Below are 21,942 nucleotides of genomic sequence, written 5' to 3' on the forward strand. Positions count from 1 at the left end.
TTACCTAATAATGTCTTTGTCACTTCTATTGAAATGTCTTTTTCTAATCTCATATTATCTTGTTCTGATAATTGTGTTACTTTCCACCATCTACCGTTTATTACCTAAAGTTTGGTAAACAGTTCTGAAAAATGTTGTTCTGTTCTCTGTGTAATTATTAATTAACATGTTTCCACTATACCAGATGTATTTTAATACCTTCTACTCTTTTTCTTCTTGTTTATCTATTTACAGAAAAAAAGTAGTTATGTTTTTTTTTGTACCTTGCACAATACCAGATTTATTTTAATACATTCTACTCTACTTTCTTCTTGTTTAAATATTTACAGATACGTCTTTTTACCTTGCACAATATATTTTTGCCAAAAGTAATATATTTCCTTTTTTTCTTCTTATAAATTATTTTTTCACAGCTCATTCTTATCTTAACATTTAATAAGCGATGCTGTTTCATATTGTAATAATATGCTAAATTAATTTCTCTTACTTTTTTCTGACATTTCTTTTTCAACACAACAATATTCTGAATTGTACTTAATTTTATATATGCTCCTCCAAATGGTCCAGTCTGGAGAATAAAATCCTCATTGCTAAGTGTCCTTTCCATAATAACATACATAATATCCAATTATAACCCCATTCCATTAAGTTTTTTTTAAATACAGTTTTCTTTCCTATTTAAATATTCCTACTAACTTCTTTCCACAAGGCTACCTTATTAGTTATTTATGACCTCCATACTGTAAAATTTCTATTGCACATTAAACTACAAAATAATCTGCTTCTGTTTTTTTGAGTATACCTCTTTTATATGTAAATCCCATGCTCAATCCTATAACTAATGTACCATATTAAATAACTTGCTCCCCACCCTGAATTAATACCTTTAGTAATTTTCCTTTGCCCTTCCTTAAAATGCAGTTCTGCTTGCCTATAAGTATAATATGACGTTCAAGTTTCAAATACACTGACATCAATTTAGAAATAAAATTGTTAGTTTAATAGTCACGAATCATGTATAATAATAACAATAATAATTAATAGTCATGGATGAAACCAGTTTCCATAATGGTTAAGGTCTTCACCTCCCATGCACAAGGTACAAGGTTTGATCCTGACCTCTGACCAATGTCTGTTTGGAGTTTGCATGTTCTCCCTGAGTCTCTGTGGGTTCCCCCCACCTCCAAAAGCATGCTGAGTTTTTCCATCTCAAAATCTCACCAACAAATGGAGCTGTGGGCAGCAGCACAGACTCTACATGGTGCCCTATAAGGGGAAGAGTTGTACAGATCAACCACTTTGGGCATCTACAGTGGTGCACTGTATCCTCAAAATAGGAGAACACAGATCACAGACTGTGCACTGTGGCAGGCTAGCCACTCAATGGTGTAAAATATGGCTCTAGGTGATTCAGTCATGTTGACTAATGTCGCCAAAATGGGCATAGGTAGTTACCGGTTATAAGTGGGTTGAGGACCCGGCCTACTCTTTGACATATGCCATGGACCCATGCTAATGGTGGGAGTGGTGTATATCCCCCTATTAGCCAGTATGTGCCTGCTATAAAGCCCAGCAGCCCTGGGTCAATAAGCTACTGGCCAGCTGATGTCTAGTTGCCCAACCTGGGTTATCTAGGATAGCTCTGTTGAGCAAAAGCTGGACATAAAACCAGTGAGTCTGGCAAACATAAACTGAGAATTTCTACACTTAATATAAGTTCACTGACAAGATGCAGCTTGGAAGTGGATGACATGATGATACAGAGGAGGCTGGACATTCTATATATCCAAGAGACAAGATGGAAGGGCAGTACAGCAAAGCCACTTGGCTTGGGATCCAGAGTCTACTACTCAGGAGGGGGGGCAGGCTATTAATGGTGTGGGTACTGTGGTGACAGGCTTCAGAAGGCAGTGAGGGATATCATCAGAATTAGTGACAGACTCATGGCAATCAGACTCCAGTGTAATGATAGGGCAGTATTCATAATCTCAACCTATGCCCCACAGCAGGGTTGTGATAGTGTGATAGTGAGGAAAAGAGTGCATTCAGACAGCAGTTGCAGGACTTACTAGATAAAGCAGGACAACATGAATTGGTGTTTATAATGGGTGACTTGAATGCACCTATCGGGACAGACAGAACAGGATACGAGGACTGCCTGGGTCCACATGGGTTGGGCAACAGGAATAAAGAATGAGAAGCTATTCTAGACTTCTGTCTGGCAAATGGCCAGATAGTAGCCAACATATGGTTTAGAAAGAGAGACAGTCACAAGATCACATACAAGAGGAGAGAACATGCAACTCAGGTAGACTTCCTCCTAGTAAGGAAAAGGCACTGGGGTAGAATCCATGATTGCAAAGTCATCCTCAGTGAAACAGTCAGCCCAAAGCATAAACCACTGATTGCCACAATCAGCTGCAAGCAGTGGCCAGAGAGGGCTCTAATGTCAACAGAGAGCAGGCAGAAGACCTGGAAGTTGACTGGAGAAAAAGTACACCAGTTCAAGGAATTACTCAAGGATCTAGCACCCAAAGAAGAGGAGGAAATAGGTGGAGTTGAAGAAGAATGGCAGCACCTCAAAACAGCATGTGTTTTATGACTACAGAACAAATATATGGCCGAGCTAGGTATGGAAATAAAGTACATAAGAAAAGATGCTGTGGAATGCAGAAGTCCAGGAAGTGATCAAAAGAAAGTAGGAGAGTAGGAAAAAATGGGAGATAGAAAAGACCGACCAGGCTAGGAAGGAATACTGGTTGGCTAAAAAAGAAGCTAAGAAAAGAGTTGCAATAGCAAAGAATAGGGCATTGGAGACCCTCTACCAACTTCTGGAAAGTGACTCAATAGGTAGTACAAAGAAACTATATCAGGTTGTAAGGCAAAGACAGAAAGATAAAGAAGATAGTCAAACACCCTTCATAAGAGATGCCAGCAACAACCTGCTCACCAATCCACAGGACATCAAAGGCAGACAGAAGGAGTATTTCTACCAACTTCTGAATGAAGAAAACCCCACAGAAGCTGTACTTCCCCAGAAACAGCCTATGATGAGAGAAGAAGAGGAGCCCACCCTAGACAAAGTAAGAACAGCACTAAGAAAAATGAAGTCAGAGAAAGCAGCAGGCTCAGATGAGGTCACAGCAGATATAATAATGATACTGGGTGAGATAGGGGAGAAATGGCTCCTGCAGATAATCATAGCAGGGTGGAGAGAAAAGCATATCTCAGATGACTGGAGAATAAGCATACTTGTGCCAATGCTGTGGGCAGTACAGAGGCATTAAACTATCACATTGCATGAAAGTTCTGGAGAGAGTGATTGATAAATGGATACGCAGAGTAGTGGAAAGTAAGATGAGAGATGAGCAGTTTGAATTCAGATCAGGATGCAGCACAACTGATCTGATGTTTGAAGTGAAACAGATAGTTGAAAAGAAGGTAAAGATGAGGAAAGAGTCCAACTTGGCATTCCTAGACATGGAGAAAGCATATGATAAGGTTCCAAGAAAGTTGATTTGGCCAGTACTGCAGTGGTTGAAAGCCCCAGAAACATTGGTAGAATTAGTACAGGCTATATACAAGGACCCAGTGACTCAAGTATGAACAGTGTTCAGCCTCACAGAGGGGTTCCCAGTAGGAGTGGGTATAAACCAGGGTTCAGTTCTCAGCCCACTGCTGTTCATACTGGTGATGGACTACATTAGCAAACAGGTTGGAGGGGACAGAGCAACAAAGTTACTATATGCAGATGATGTGGCATTACAGGCAGACTCTGAGCAAGAAATTCAGCAGTGATAATGGCAGCAAATTGGGGAAATCAGAAGAAGCTGAATATTGAGAGAGAAGGGAAGATAGTGGAACGGGTAAATAGCTTCAAGTATCTGGGATGGTTGTTGAGCAGAAGGGAAGTCTGAATGAAGAGGTCAAAGCTAGAATCAGTGGGGCTACAGCCAACTGGCATAGGGTCACTGGTGTAGTCTATGACAGAAGAATGACAAAGAAGCTGAGAAGTAAGGTGTACAAGACAGTGGTGTGGCCATTACTACTGTATGGTACAGAAACCTTGGCAGTAAAGGCAGAGCAGATAAGAGAGATAGAGGTGGTGGAAATGAAGTGCTTGAGAAGGCTGGTAGGATGCACACTGTGGGAAAGACAAAGAAACGAGGACATAAGAGCAGAAGTCAAAGTAGCTTCAATTGCAGAAAAGATCAAAGAGAGCAGATTACAGTGGTTTGGACGTGCAGGAAATCAGAAGACAATCTGCTGAAGAAGATATGGGATAGACAGGAAGAAGGTAAAATGAAATGAGGATGTCTAGCAAAGTGGTGGATGGATTGTGTGAAAGAAGATGTGCGACAGTCAAGATGAGTGTTGAAGAAGGCAGGAGTGTGGCAGTGAATCGAGAAAGATGGTAACAGTTAACACGATACCCCGACCCCATGTAGAAAATCAGAAAAAAGGGGCTGATGATGATGAATCATGAATGAAATGCCCTCCATTGAGTAGCTACTATGACATCCAATATTATATATAGGGTTTGCATAAAACAGCAATACTGCAGCAAATTTCCTTTCCAAAGTTTCATATTAGGGACTTCTCCCATTAAACATACATTATTCCTTGTTTCAGTTGTTTTGGCTACTTGCTTTAATTTTCTTTTAGGAACTCTCTTTTCAATAAGACTGCATTTTGCTTCATTATCTTCAGTTATATCATTATTAGCTTTATCCCCCAAGTTAGATTCTTCCCCTAAATATTCTTTGTCATCTTCATATTTCGACCACACATTACTTGCTGTAATGAGTCCTCCATCTTCCTCTTCTTCTTCTTCTTCCCTTAAATCTTGTGTAATCACTTCATTTTTAGCAAATGCATGTTTTTTACATGTGACTCCGCTTGGCCTGGCATTATACCTTGTTCTGGCATTTCTTATTATAACACTTCAGAACAGTCTAGATGGAAATGTCCTACTTTTTTCCCTGCTATATACTTTACAAACTTTGCTGTTTTGTCTTCTTTCCCTGAATTGCTTACATGTTCTTTTATCACATTGTTATATTAAATGATTTGTGAATCCACAGAGAAAGCATGTTATAAGTTGGCCATGGTACAGCACATATTTTTTTACATTAACATTAATTACACTTCAAGTATGTATTGATTTTCCTTCAAATATTTTTATTTTAGACCAATACTTCCCATGCCTCATTTCATAATTTCCTTTCATTTTATGTTTTATTGATTCCTAAAACTTCCTGACATAGATTAAATAAAAATGTTTGAAATCCCTACTGTCCATATCTGATGTATAAAAGGGATAAGCTTTCTTTTTTATTTGTCCATGCCTTTAAAGTCATATTCTACCCATGACAGATAGTCAAATGTTTTGAATGTTAAATTACAAAAGTCTTCCTTTTTTGACATTAATAAATGCACTAATGTTATTGACTTTCAATAGTAATGGGACCACAACATAGACCCAAACAGAATACTCGTTTATTTATTGCCCATCTTTTCTTATAATTCTTGTTACTGGCAATTTATTAGTTCTTTAAATATTAATTTTGTAGACCTCCTGACCTACACTCATGATCTGTGCATGCATTTTGAGTCCAGAATATGTTTTCTCTTCTCGTAGTCGCTGTTCTCATACTTCTTGTTTCCTGTTCGTCTGTTGTCGACATATTGCATACAATGTGTTCTCTTTGACTTATGTCCTCTGATGTCCATGGGGTGGGAACTTGCAACTCCTGACCTTCTGAACTCAGTAATTTGTTCTTATAATTCTCAACAGTTAGATTTTATGACAAGGATTCTGCATCCATCAGTTTGTTTTCTGAAAGTCTGAGGATCAACCTTTCATTCAGCAATTCTTCTTCTTCTTGGACAAGTAATTACTATAACCCCATTCTCCATATTTCCCCTTTTCTCCATCTCCATTTTCATGCATGTCTTGCTGCCACTATATGGCCCCTATGCAAGAAGCACACTCATGAAAGCAGTAGGGGTTGCTTTATTTACATGCTTCGTATTTAACATTCTTTGTATTATTTATACATTCATATTCATAATATACATCATGTCATTTCTTTTCATTTTTTCTTAACATATAATCTACACAAAAAATATTTCTATTTTTATAATTTATAAAATACAAAAATCAGATTTTTAAGTCAGCTTCAACTATTCTTTAACATTTATTTAGCCCCCATGCTTTCTTCCATAATCATTTTTTTAATTTAATCTAATGGGATATATTTATAATTTTGAATGGCTGAAATGCTGCATTATAACAAGCACAAGAGACTGAAAAACATACATTCAGTGAGACTGCAGTATAACAGGGTCTGGGAATTAGCTCTTTCCCCACAGAAGTGCAATCTCAGAGTTGAAATATATAATTAGCAAGGAGTGAGAGGGTACGGGGGGCTTGTCTTCCTGCACAGAACATATGTTGAGTTTTTCAGTATTTAGATTTTGACATTTTGTGTTTGCTGTAATGCCATTTGGCATTTCAACAATTCAACATTATAAATGTTTTCCAGTCTAGAGCATTTTCATCATCTTTGTTTTTATTTTAAAATAATCCTTCACATCTTTTTTTCCATAGTCTGCAGATGGCTACAAACAGAATTCTGTCCCATTTTTGAATTTCACATTTTTCTGTCTCATAGTGTTCATATATCATAGCCATCATTATATTTTTTAAATACTTCCCATTTATATTCTTTTTTTAAACGTCTCCAAAATTATTATGTTTATGCTTTCTGAAAAACAATGTTTTGCTATTTCTTCTACATTATACTCATCCCATTTTATTTCTTTCAGTACCTTATAGTTCATATTACATTTAACTGGTAACTTATTCACAAAATTCCACTCAGAAAATCCCCTTCTTCATATAAAAAGTCTCTAACCTTTTCTGCAATCCTTTAGAGCATTTTACCATATATTTCCATACAATTGTTATACCATCATTTTCTGTTTTTATCAATCTCATTAATTTTTACCTTCCATAATTTTATTTTCATATTATTTTCCTTCTGTCTTTTCTTGTTTACAACTACTTTTCCATCTTTTGTATTTCCATACTTTGTCATACGTTATATATAACATTTTCCCAATCTTTTGCAAACTGCTTGCTTTCACTTTCTATATTACCCATGAAATGCATAAATGCTGAGTGCACTATAGGATTATTTAGATTCAAACCTCTTTTTTTTTTTTTTTTTTTTTTTTTTATTGTATATCACCTATCTTTTCACTGGATTCAATCTTGACCCCCAAGCATAATTAAATGTATTTACAATATCTTTTTTTCCATTTTAACGTGAAACATGTACAACCTCACATGTGCTAGTTTTCATAATATGTATGTATTTAACATATACTCTTTTTATTAAATGATAGATTAAAACTTCTCCACAATGATAGCATTTTTTATTTCTTCCAGCATTATTTTTACTGTTTTATTGCATTTTCATACTCATGAAAATTCACTCCTAATGCACTTATTTCCTTCCTAGTACAACCCAGTCGACTAAATGTCAGTAAGCTCTTTGTTTTTTCCTTGTTTACCTGTGACTGAGCTTTAATTAATAATTCTACCATCTGTACCATTACTTCAATTATGCATATCATAATTTTTGTCAGAATCACTAAAACAGTTTCATATGACAGACAAATCAATATTATAACTCCTTTTCTCATTTTCAGTTTTGCTTCTCTCATTTTACACTCACATGTTTGAATTATTGCATATATTACCAGGACAATCAGCAACATACTTAATGCAGATTTTTGTTTAACTCCTTTCTCAATATTTATTTTCCTCCAGTGACAGTTCATAACATGTGGCTTTCAATTTTGTTTTCTCCTAGCCTATATGTCTTTGGAATCTGCCACATAGCTTCATGACTAACCTCGTGAAAAGCTTTTGCCATATCATATCACCAGCCATATTTCCTTGTTTTCTTTGAGTCATATATGCTACTTTTACTATTATTAATATTTCCTTCACCTGTCACCCCTTCATTCTGAAAACTCATTTTTCTATGATGCCATCAAAACCTTCTTCATCCTTTTTGTATTATCTTCATAAAATATTTATAATTTGTATTTCCCAGTGTTATCTGTCTTCATTGTTAAGTTTTTCTTTCATCTTTTGTCAGTATAGATTTAATTAGTCCACTGCAAATCCCTTCATTACTTATTCATTTCTCTTTGTCCCCATTCATTTAATATTTTATAGAATATTAATTTCACACTTCCATTCATCGTTTTATAGTATTGAGAACCTAATCCATCTATTTCTGTTGCTGATTCTTCTCTTCCTTCTTTTGTTGTTTCTTTTATTTCTCTCATAGTCTTCCCTTTATCTAAAGAATTATTAAAAATGTTCCAATATTTGTTTTTGCAATCCGTACATCTTGTATTGCTACTTTCTCACTCATTTTACCAACATACGTTCCACAGTTTCTAGTATTTCTTGCTGCTTATATCTAATATGTCCTTATTACAGAAACACTCTATCCATTCTTCCTTCTCTTATTTTTACTTCTTTTCCTAAAATTGTGAAACTTCCTCTTTTTTATTTGTAAAAGCAAGTTGCAAATGGACTCTTTTTCTAAGCATATTTTAACCATTTCTTTCTTTTTTCTTTTTTCTGTTTTGCACATTCTATCACCACATTGTTATATTTCTTTTTCGTGTATTTTTATAATTTAATTATATACTCTTCTGCTCTTTGCCTCACTCTTTTCTTGACAATTAAAACATTTTTTGTATCTTTCTTTACAAGCACTCCACCAATCTGTCCAAATTCCATAACGTACTCTCATTGTCATATGCTAATCCCATACATTCTTCAGTCAAACTTCTTATTCCTTTCCCTTTGTTTATTAGTTATTTGTCATCCCTTATTCTAGCCATTCCAACTGTATAATTTGAAAACTCAGCCATTTCTTCCCCAACTGCTATTTCTTCCATATCTTTTGAATACACAACATACTCTATTTCAGTTCTAAAAGTCTATGTTCATTCTCCATTATTTCCTATTTTCAACTATATATGTCTTATGACTTCCCTTATTGCTTTAATATATTGTGTTATTTTCCCTTCTCCTTTCAAACATTGCAGTTAAAATCTTCCACCATACTAACTGGCATATTTAATAGGAAAACATTTGTAAGTTTCTCCTCCGTCATATTGGTGTAGTAACATCTTTCCCTTTTGTTTATATCACATACTACCAATCTTACACTGCTGTCACATCCATAAAATCCCTTACTTGAACCCATATTACTACTCACTGACCAAATAATATTTTAACCCATTTCAACTCATTTTCTTTTTTCTTTTCTTTTCGTTCTTCACATATCTTATATCTGACAAACATATAACTTCCATTCATATTTTTACACCATTCCGTCACTGCTATACTGCTAGTATAATTTTGAATGTTAGATACATTTATTGATAATATTACTGTCAAGCCTTTCTTTTTGTTCTTTCTTATTTCCAGTTTTTATTTTTCATGTCCTTCTCCATACCACTCCTCTTATTGATTTATCAATATTTTCTTGTTGTTCTTCTCCTGTTTCAACTCCTAGTGCTGCACATCTATTATTATCTTTCACTGTAAAACTTTCTCTTTGAAAAAAACTTCTTCTACCTCATTCCCATCATTAATTACATTTTCTTCTTCAGTTACTTAACCAGATTGTGATTCCAAGCTGAGTCTGAAACAGTCCATGAAGATCAGTGTTCTATCCTGGCCAGCAGTTACAAATAAAATAAAATAAATGCCTCAGCAATAATACTTTCTCTACCAATATCTTCAGTTACATTGTCATCAGATTGTCCTTCATATGAAATATTCTATTTTTCTTTAAACCTTTTCTTTTCTAATAAAGGACAGTCAAACCTAAAATGTAGACATTTATTACATTTCTACACTTAAGCCCACACTTTTTAGACTGACCACATACTCTTTTATTACTGTTTTGTACCAAGTGCCAGTCACTCTCTCAAAAACATGCTTTAGGTTGCCCTTAAAACCTCATTGTTTCTCATTTTCCATTCACAATTATAACATTTAAAATATGCTGTATTTTCCCCTCATGTACTTCAAATGTCACACAAAAAGGTGAAAACATCCAGGGCAAAGTGTCTCACAAAGTAAAGACAAAAATCCAGAAAAAGAACAAAGTGAGACACACCATGACAATAGAAGCAGACCTTTTATTCCAAGAGTAAGCGCTTTCACGTCCCTAGAGACGCTTCATCCGACTTTCAAAAGACAACTGTTAAAAATATTTAAATAGTGTTTCTACAGGTTTCTAGCCAGTTACACTTGACTACTAATTAAAACCATTCATCTGCAGCTTAAAGCTACAAGATCTAAAAAAGCTTCATTTTAATCATATACATAGATTTAAAAATTGTGTAGCAGATAAAAAACTCTTTAGAAAACATATCATATGAAAGAATGCTCTAACAGAACTATAAATTCTATATAAAATAATATTTAAAAAAAAAAAAGAAGAAAAAACATATCAAAGTACATTGGATGGCATATTTGAAAGGCTGGGCATAAAGGTTACTCAATGCCCACAAAAAATATATATATTTATATTTCATCAGAACAAGAGGTGTGAAGATATGTATCTGTTATTTCAATGAACTAAAGCAGACTACGGTGGTGGTGCTGCGGTAGCGTTGTCGCCTCACAGTTAGACATTGTCCGTTCGATTCTCAGAGCGTCTTCTGTGTGGTGACATGTGTGAATGGGCGTCCCTTCATTGAAGGTTGTGCGTTAAGCCCGGCAAGCCAGCACGTCAAAATCTACTGCCAATCATTAGCGGACCGGAGTTCCGCTGTGGTGACCCCTAACCGGGAAAAAGCTGAAAGAAACAAAAAAATTTCAATGAACTAAAGCATGATCTGCTAAAAAGGGTTTCAATGAAACCCTTTCGTTTAAATATCCCACATCACACCACTGTACAAAGGTGGCACATCTACAGGCTTTAATAACTAACTATAAACCAATAGTGATTCTCTCTCTACCCTGTCCAAAATATGAGAGAAATGCATCCATATGCAGCTGATGCAATACCTAACCTCAAATAACCTGCTTTCAGAAACACAACCTGGCTTTATGCTCTATCACAGCACCACTACTGCTCTACTACCTTTTACCAATATAATAAACCAACATAGAAACAATGGCCTGCTTGTGTCCACCATGTTCTTAGACTTGTCAAAAGTGTGTGATACTGTGTTATACCAGCAAATGCTCATTTAACGTTCCCTCAATAGGACTTTCACAAAACTCCTTGTCATGGTTATTTAGTTACGTATTTGGAAAGTAACAAGCCGTTAAATGGTAACAGACCTACTCATCCTTTGAGACAGTTACTACAGATGTCCCTCAAGGCTCTATCCTGGGTCTTCTCCTATTTAGTATATTTATGAAGGACTTTCACACCTCCACTCACCATGCTCATTTAGTTCAGTATTCAGATGACTCATCATTAATATGTGCAGCCTCAACGATAAATAAGCTCCAAGACATTAACCAAAAATCTTTTTCCTCTGTAGAAACCTTGTGCAAAGAATTAAACCTTCTACTCAACAGAGAAAACTAAGTTAATGCCTTTTTCCTCAAAAAGTTGCCAAAATCAAAAGCAAAAACAATCTTTTACCATAAAGTCAGCAAATAATACTGTCAACTCACAGTAAACTTCTAGGTGTTAAAAACTACAAAAATCAAAGGCAGCTGTTGCAAGACAAAGGCGATGCTCATAAGGTGGAATACTGCTGTTCTTTGCTGTTTGTGCTGCTTTTTTGGAAGAACGTTGCTTCTATTTTACTGGATTTGCTGTTTTTCTACTTATAAAGGATTTACCACCTTATGAGCGTCGCCTTTGTCTTGCAACAGCTGCCTTTGATTTTTATAGTTTTTAAACTTCTAGGTGTTATAATAGATGACAGTCTCAAATATGACCAGCATATACTGCACACTATTGAATCTACCCACCAGAAACTAGGCTGCCTTTATAGGATCAATGGATTCCGTAGAGATACTGCAAGAAAAACTTTAGTAATCACCTTCTTACTGCTGACTCTCTTATACGCCATCCTATCCTAACAAACCTAAACAATATTTCAAAAAAGAAACATGCCTCCTGCTACAATAAAATAGCTAAATTTGCCACCAATCTCCCTTACCATTGTCAAAGCTTAAACAAAATTAAACTGGCTTCAACTGCACAACTACCTAACATATTCACAACTAACTACAGCACACAAACTTATCATCATCCAGAAAAATGCCCTGCACTACAAAACTTATTACTGCCCTACTGGCCAGCAAGGGACCTCTGTTCTAGTAACAAATTCTTAATGCTCACAAATAAGTCAAATAATGTCGCAGTGTTGGGATACAACAGAGACTTTGTTTCTGATAAAGGAACCGCCAAGGAAAAGAATAGTAGCAGCAGAATCAGCCACAGAGGTTCCAAACCCGACAAAGGTGATCTTTGCTTTGTTTTGTTGATTCTTTTATTCTAAAAAGTACAAACAGGTAAGCGCTTTCAGGGATAACACACTCCGCTTCATCAGATCATGTTAAACACAATGTAACAGATGCCTATTTAAATGTTACAGCAACCAATCAAGTACAAGTCTAGAAGGAAGGGAAAGGTCAGTACATTTAAATTACATACTGAAGTGCAAAATAGACTTGCTTTGTGCTGGCATTTGAAAGCAGCTCACATCCACAATGTTAAACACTATCAAACTATTGCAGCCTTATAAACACAACACATATACATGCATAAAAACAGATTATTATACAAATAAATAGCAGCATTTATTGAAGCAGCAACTAATAATAAAATGTCTAAAAAATCCCTGCCGATTCCTTGCTATATCAGCATGGATGTTGTTGTTGTTGTATCTTTCGACTTTTCCCGGTTAGGGGTCGCCACAGCGGAACTCCGGTCCGCTAATGATTGGCAGTAGATTTTTACATACTGAGTTGCCAGCCCTGATGCACATCCTTTAACAAAGGTACGCCCATTCATGCATGTCTCCACAAAGAAGACGCTTTAGCTGAGAATCGAACAGGACAACGTCTTCCTGTGAGGCGATATCAGTATGGATAATAATGAAAAATCAAAGCAGTCAATCTGTTTGAAAGTCTAAAGTCTAAAGACAGAAGGAGTTGAACTAGTATGGCTATTTGGTACTAATAAAAACTGCCTGATACTAAATGTATAGTTAACAAAAATGAGGATAGGATGGTGTGTAAACTGTGTGACATGCATATGCTACCAAATGCATAACTGAGAGATATAAATATAGTCATAGAACATCATGATAAATAATTAATTTTATCATGTTAACAGCAAGGCTAACCATGTTTCAGAGCTCCTGCTTTAAGGAAAGGGTTTATTGATACCTTGCTGTTCAGACCCGGGGGGGGTTGTCAGCTTGTAGCTGAATAATCCATTTCTGTTCTATGGATTCAGTCTTGCTTGATAAATCACCACCTCGAATATTAACATGCACTAACTCTAAAGCAAAGAACTTGAACTTATGACTGGGGCCTGTCTCATTAACATGCATAGCTAAAGCACTGGATACTTTCACATTTGTAATGTCTCTCAGATGTTCAAGGATCCTATCCTTGAAAATCCTGTTTGTCTTACCTATATAATAGGAAAAACAAGTGATGCAGAAACAGAAGTATACCAGATTCTTGGTCTGACAATCCGCAAAGAAACTAGTGTCAATATTGAAACCAAGTTGGGGGTGAAGGAAATGACCCCCAGTGTGTATGCATATACAAGCCATACACCTTCTACAGGTGTAGGTACCCTTTCTGTCAGATTGGGCATAGCTAGGAGGATTCAAGGGTCTATAACAAAGTTGATTTTTGAGAGATTTGTTTTTCCTAAATGTAAAATCAGGCTTATTTCCAATCACTCCTTGTAGTCGGCTCTGATCAACAATTTGTTCAGGAGTATGTGCAGAGGTAGGGCTATAATTAATACTAAAATATGGTTTACATCTGCCTTCCCTCTCATTCCAGGCTTCAATGTTGCAGTGTTGCAGGAGACTTGCTTTACTCCCAATACTTTGCTAAACTCTGGAATAGCATAGCATCCCTATACAAATAAAAGTCTCACACAAATTCAGTAGTTTTAAACCACTGCTTAAATAACATCTTAACCAATCCTGGTCCTGCACATGCTCATCACCAAATTAAGACTTTATGCTCACTGTACCATACTCTGTGAATAGTTTCCTTAAACAGAAAACCCATAACCTCTTACTGAAATGACAAAACAATTTTTATACATAACTGCTGTCTGTATAATCCACTAAGTTGACATGGACTTTCTCTTTAGTAACTTCTACCTCTGTAAAATCATACAATTATAAATGTAACTACTGTATTTGTATAAGTGTGAATAGAAATGTCACTACTCTGTGTTTAACTGGAACTAAGTATAATGCAATGTAAACAAATGGAGCTTCTTTCCTCGGGCATCTGCTGACAATGGGTATTACCTAGTCCGACTTTCCCAGTAAACAAAGACAAACAAACAAACAAATAAATAAATAAATATTCACCGCTTGTTTCTTTGGCTTTTTAAAAGATATTATGAACCACTATTCAATTAAAGATGGTGGTGATTAAGCTATACATCTGTGCATAACAGATTAATAGATAACTGCCTAGCATCCATATGCAAAATTTACTTTAGAGAAATTTTACTTTTTGAAAGTTTCCTGCACATTCTTGAATGTACATTAATTTACGTAAAACTGGTCTTTTATACCTGACCATACATCATTTGAAACTGAATTGACTTTATTAATATTTGGCCTAATTTTTATAACTAAACTTCAGCAATATGTGCGAGCAGGACAGATAGGACTTTAATTTCTTACTCAAGGGATAACTTTTTAAAATGTAGCACCCCCCCATTATGTTATATAGCAGTATCACTGGTAACATGAAATTAATAAAGAAACAGATACCAAAAAAATTCTAGTGCTTGTCGTTAAAGATGAGCATTCCATTTCCTTAGCAGTAGTAATAGTTAAGCCCCACTGAAAATGTTTGTAAATTGAGTTTTTTTTTGTCAGTCAGTTACTATCTTGAAGGATAGTGACACTCAGTGAGGAATATACTTTGTGTAGGATATTGCCATCACCATGGGGGTGCAAGGGCATATAAACCCATGAAAGATGACAAAATGTCAACCTCTTTCCTAATGATTTGCCCAAAAATACCTGTGCATTGCTAGCTTTTGGTTGATTATCTTGCATTACTGAAGGACTGGCACTTCAAAATGCTTCAAAATGCATTGTGCTTTTAGTCATTTATTTCCCTCTGTGATGTACCATGGAATGAATAGTTTGAGATGTCTCACAGACTTTCTAGTCCAAAGAATTTGTTCTCCTGTGTAATAATGGCTTGAGAATGTTTTTTCTTACATAGAAGAATGCTCAGATATTTCACACATCTCATAAATGTTAGTAAATATTTTAACATTTATATAAAATGTTCATAACGTATCTATATCTGCACACCCATATTTTATGTATTGCACTTCATCTACACATTTACAGTGTAACACAAGTGCCACATGCCTAATAATGCCCTGCATCTCATGTAACTTTAACCTAGCCCCTATAATACCTTCTAAGTATCAGTCTTTCTTTCTTTATTTAGGTAAGTTTTGAAAACTGAGTGGTCTGACTGGACAGAAGCCCTTATCAGTGGAGGCCTGTGAAGACAGTCCTCACACCATGTAGATAATTAAAAACACAGCTGGCAATCAATGTGAGGTAAACTAACTTGTTGTTTTAAGCACACTATTAAGAAGCCAATGACACAAGGAATTGTATGAAGAATATCATTTAATACATTTTAACATACTTATAAACTCAGATTTGAGAAGTTTGACACAGAATAGTACCATAGCAGGCATAAGACTCCCTTTGCAAATGAGAAAGGACTAATTGAGCAGTTTGTGTGGAGATGACATTATAGAACAAGTTACTGTGTTGCAGTGTAGTAGCTATATATGTTCACATGATCTCTGACAGCCAGTTATATATTAATTTTAACTGAGGGGGAATGCAATATCCAGCTTGAGTTCTTCATGATTTCTTAGACCTGGTACTGGGTAAGGAAGGGAAGGGAAATATGTCCCAGAACCATGTGTGACTTTTGCTACTTTATAGACAATTAATTTACCTATATCTCTGAATGGTACCTCCCTGCTAGTAGATGTTAAAAACATATACAGGACTGACACAGTTCCTTCTTTTTGCCTGTTTTTGCCTATTTTCACTGGATGTACTCTTTCTTAAGACATGCTATTACAGACCTCTACACTAGAAAAAACAAAACAAAAAACAACGCAACACATTTTTTTAGTGTACCGATCTTTGTGTATGCATACAAACTAGCTACTCAAGTATTCTATAATAGTTCATTGGATACCACTTGCATTCTTTATCATACTTATCAACCTCTTACCTCAAAAATTCTGTGCAAAGTCAAAAATAATGGTAGTAAGGGGTGCACATTCAGAGACAGATGTTAAATATTGCACTTATAAACATAGAAAGGTGATATAATAACATGTTGCATTAGCATGCATTTTCTGAAGGATATGTAATCTGAAACTCAAATGTTTGGTATTATTTAGTGATTTTAAATTCTCAATGTTTTAATAGAGAACTACAAATTTTATGGGGAGCAGACCAAAAATATGGCAGAAAAATCAAGATATTCTGTGAAATTCTAAGCAGTAGAGAAGTATGATCCCTATGCTTTTGCATAACCCAGGGACCCCTACTCCTTCAAACATTCTGATGTCTTCTGAAAGCACATTTCTCCTAGTGGTAATCTCTTATTATCCAACTTTGCTGAAAGCATGCTTACTGATATTCATACCATCTTTATTATGCCATTATTAAAGCTTTGAATTGTCTTGAACTGCTTCATCACTTAGATTACATACAGCTTGTCTTCACACATGGCATTATTCACAAACAATGACTGCCCTGCCTTTACTTCTATTCTCCATTCATATCACCCCAGTAGACTACTTCAGTCTAATGAACAAGAATTTCTCAGCATATATAAACCCCACAAATCCTTTGTCCAACGTCTCTATTTGTATACTGTCACTAAAAATAGGGAATTCTGTCCCTGTGCAAATTAAATATACCTCTAACCTCTCCAACTTCAAACAACAACTAAAAGCCTACATAAATAAAATTTGGCTTTGATCCTGCACTACCCCAGGCAGGGGAACTAGTCCCAACCCTCATTCCACCACCAGCTTACTTTGACTATGTTCAGAGATAAGGAATTAGTAAAATCTTGTTCGATAAAGAAAAAATATATTTCTACCTAGACTATACTATCTGTTCATCTCTGTTCCAAAGAGCATACTCAGTGTGTTTAATGTCATCTCTATGAACTGCAACTTGTGAATACTTTATCTATTGACAATGTTCTTTTTCAGCTTGTTATAGCTGTCCAAATATTTGTACCATGTATATATAGGTTAACACTATATGAACTGAATCTGACTTTTTACTTAGTATGTCATTCTTCAGTACTAACATTTGTAATAACTTTTTTAACTGAAGCCATATTATGTCAATGTGGAGCTTTTCTCCCTGGACCTTCACTGAAAATGGGATATTATCCCAGTCAGACATTCCTGGTAAACAAAGTTCAAATAAATGAATCATCTAAAAATGGCTTCCCATCTTGAGCTAAAAGAGTACTACCAGCTGCCTTCCTAATTGCGTTACCTCTGCTAATACTGAGCTGACACAAATATCTTTCTAATATTTATTTATGTAACAAGTGGGTATCAGGAAAATATGAATCTACAGTTGGAAAGTGTGTAATATATCAATAAAAAAACATCTGAGATGTGTTATAATTCAGTTCTTGTGTTACTGTTGAGAATTTGTAGTACTATAACAGTTTTCTGTTTAGTATGCTACAAAGAATAACATGTTGTTACATATGCAGTAAGGCAAATAAGGCTACAAAGAGAACATTGTTAGTTAAACAATACCAAAAGGCAAAATTTTACTGGATTTTTGTAAAGAACAAATTACAGAGTCCACACTTCCACCCCAGCTTGATCTGGTGACTCATATACTATATTTAAGTCAGCATGTACACCAATTGCTACATGCAGACTCTACGTTTAATAATGTTTTAGGAAATGTAATAAGACTCCGAAGCTGACGGTGAACTTAATGCAAAATGAGAGTGCAGTGGTGTGCTTGTTACTTAAGTTTCTTGCTTCACAGCAATTTTTTGGAAACTGCTAAGCACTTAGTCAGACATGCTTGTCAGCAAAGGAATAAGGCTTATGTAAGTAAACTGTAAATACAGAATCTGATGACCTACATCTAACCCCTCAGATCATTAATGAAGTTATTATAAAATGTTTATTAAAATGTATGCCAGAGTCATACCTTCTTGGATAAACAGGAATCTGTATCAGGACTTAAATTTAGTTATCTATAGTCCTGCAAAGATTCATATTCTGATTAATCTACTTAATTGAACTGAGTAGACAAAGTGTGATCTGGGCAAGATAAAAAGGTCACATCCAAGGAATGTATGACTATACAAAGGAAAATATTACTAGTGTCAGGGTGCTGTCTTAAAAACAAACTTGATTATATACATAAGTATAACCTTTGTTCACCTTCCTGGAGATACACAGACATTTCTTTAATATGTAAATCTGGGACAAATTGCTAACAGTTCATATTATACAGGCCAGTCCCCTCAACAACTAATTACAAAAACTGTATTTCTGGACTGGCCTCCAAACTGGATATAACACACAGACTTTCATTCATTCATTTTTTTTAATAAACATCCTTTCATCATTTTCATAGATGCAGTGGAATTGAATCCTGTCCTAAGCGACATTGTGTACAAGTATCGAACCAGTTCTGGATAGGATGACAGCTAATTGGAAAACAAATAGATTTTGTTAAAACTGTGTTTTTATCAAATCCTGTTTGGGATATAAGATTGTTATAGGGTTATAAAACTGAAGAGAGCTTGCTGTTATTAATATCATGCTTATATGCTAAACAAATGTGTTTCATGGTGGGACAAAGTATATTTATGGAGGTTATTTGGTGGTTTCATATACAACTTTCTGGGAACAAATACAGCAAGTGGGTTTTAATTTAAAGAGAAGATACTGGGTTATTGGGGTTTGTAAAACTAACAGGATGTAGTGGAGCCTGGTACATGAAAGGCTGTTTGCTTTAACCCTTGCTGCCTGTATTTTATTCCAGACCCTTATTCTAAGTAAATAGACAGGATAATTGAATTAAAGCTTTATCACCACAGTTCTGCACCTCAGAATGGATTCAATGTTTCTCCTCTAAACTACTGTCCTCACATCACATCTGCTGTGCAAAAATTCCATGAAACTGGTAGCTCGAGTGTATGAATCCTTAAAGCACATGCACTTAGAACTGTACTGTTTACACACAAACATAACATAGCTAAAACACACAAAAAATAATTTTAGCAGGAGAAATACCCAAGTGGGTTCTATCCGTCACTCCCCTTTATTATTTAATTCTGAAGTAATTGCGCATTAAAGAGTGATTAGCAGCAGACATTAAAAAAAAGTCTTATTTTTCTCCAGGATGCTCTGAGCTTAGACAACATTAAACTGGATATATTCCTGTCAGCAACACACAGCTTCTAAAAGAAGCAAGCAACAACATCTGAGTAGATCCTCCTTGAGATTAATATCCACATCTTGAACTGAGCGACAACATATGAGCAACCACATCCTGAGTGGTAACTTGTACCTTGAAGTGAGCAATAATGCATGAACAGCTACACTCTGAAGTGAGTGGTAACATATAATTGTCTGTACCCTGCAGTGAGCAATAAATCATGTGAAACTACACTCTGAAGTGAGTGGCAACATATAATCACCTATACCCTGAAGTGAACAATAGCTCATGAAAGCTACAACGTGAAAAGAGTAGTAAAATATAATCATCTACACCCTGAAGTGAGTAATAATGCATGGACAGCTACACCCTGAAGTCAGCAATACAGTGTGAGCAGTCACACCCTGAAATAAGCACTAACACACGAACAACTGTTCCTTTGAGCAGTAAATCATTCATAAGGAAGCTCATACCAAGCACCTGCAACATGGCTAGGCTACGTTCTGGAGGATGGTAACCCCCCCCCCCCCCCATCGTGGTAGAAGGAAATAATCCACAAAAACTAATAGGCTAGGTAAGAGTCACAGAGATATGAGGCTAAGGGAGAGATTAACAATTGTAACCATTATCCAAGAAATCCAGAATTTCCAGCCACAGGATATATAGCAAGAGGAAGGAGAAATTAGAGGAAAGAGAAAGAAAACTTGCACAAAAATTTGTTAAAAGCTATAGATAATGGTTTGAGATGCTTAATGCAATAGATCAGGAGAAAACATTGTCTAGATGAAAAAACATTGGTATGTCTGTGAAAGAAAGCAACAGAGGATGAGTGAAAAGATTACTAAAACAGAGATTTTTGAAAGGTATTAAAAAGAAACACTGACACTGGAAAGAAAAAGCGATCTAATATAGTGCAGTATTTATGCAGCGGAGAAAGTCAAACTATTCAGTACAAATTATGCATCTCCAAAGATGTTTGAAGAGACATGCAGGTAATGACACCCAGATGTGGTAAATTTCAAATAACAGAAGTAAGATACCAAAAAAAGTATACAAAAGAGGAGATTAGTGAGGTAGAAATTAAACAGAAATTGAAGTGACAGATCATCTTTGAAGGGAAGGATTTAATGAGGAAACTCTGACATAGGCAATATTGAAACATGAAAGGCCAATAAGTCCTCAGCTGGAGAAGCAGCAGATGGAGCTGTGTGCATCTGAAGAAGATATATCACACACCAATGTAATGGAGTCTTTTGTAGGAGAATCGCACAAAGTACAGTTAGAAATGGACAGAAAGGAAAACAGCAGGAAGCAGTGGAAATTATGGCCCAGATAGTGTTGCAACATGATGGGCCAATGAGGCCACAGATAGAGGAGGAAGAGGTGGAGAAGGATGTGTCCAAAGAAGATATATCCCATGACCAGTTTCTCAAATTGTCTGAAGAAGACTCACACCAAAGTTAAGTTAGAATTGCATAGCAAGAGAAAGAGCATGAAATGCAGAGCACATAAGACGCTTTCAGTCCAGGAAAAAAAAATGATCTAATGGAAGACCTACTTGATTTAATAGAGATGGATAGGCATATTAAGATATATAAAAGGAATAGATTACTGGAAAGTAATAAGCCCATCATGTTAGAAGACTGGTAAAACAGATGAATACAGTAATTGGGGGTATTAAATTCAGGTGATGTAACTGAAATAAACAGGATATATTATTGTTTGGTTAAACTAATAAATAAAACTAATAAATAGTGTTACCACAAAAATGTAAAGTAACAAAGGAAAGGAGGGGAAGGAGGCACATGGAATGCCACCATGGAAGCATGGGACAGAGAAAACTGTAAATCAACGAACACAATAAGTATTACTGTTAGAAGAATATATAAAGGGGACAGATAATCAAAACATCTTTGAACGAGTGGTAAAAGCAACAAACAGTTTTAAAACAAACCAAGATTTATCATACACTATTTCCAATAATAAACTAAAAATATCAGCAACCAGAAACAAATAGAATGTATGCAGATAAATATAAAGGAAAAGTGGAAAATAAGTAATTCATTAATGATTCAAAAAGGTTTCACAGTAAATTGGAATACAAGAAATGAAATAGAAACACCATCAGGAAAAGAATAAATAAGTACATTTTGGAGAAGCATT

This window comes from Protopterus annectens, chromosome 17.part0 (assembly GCF_019279795.1).
Source record: "Protopterus annectens isolate FY-2018-M chromosome 17.part0, PAN1.0, whole genome shotgun sequence".
In the NCBI taxonomy this organism is placed as follows: Eukaryota; Metazoa; Chordata; order Ceratodontiformes; family Protopteridae; genus Protopterus; species Protopterus annectens.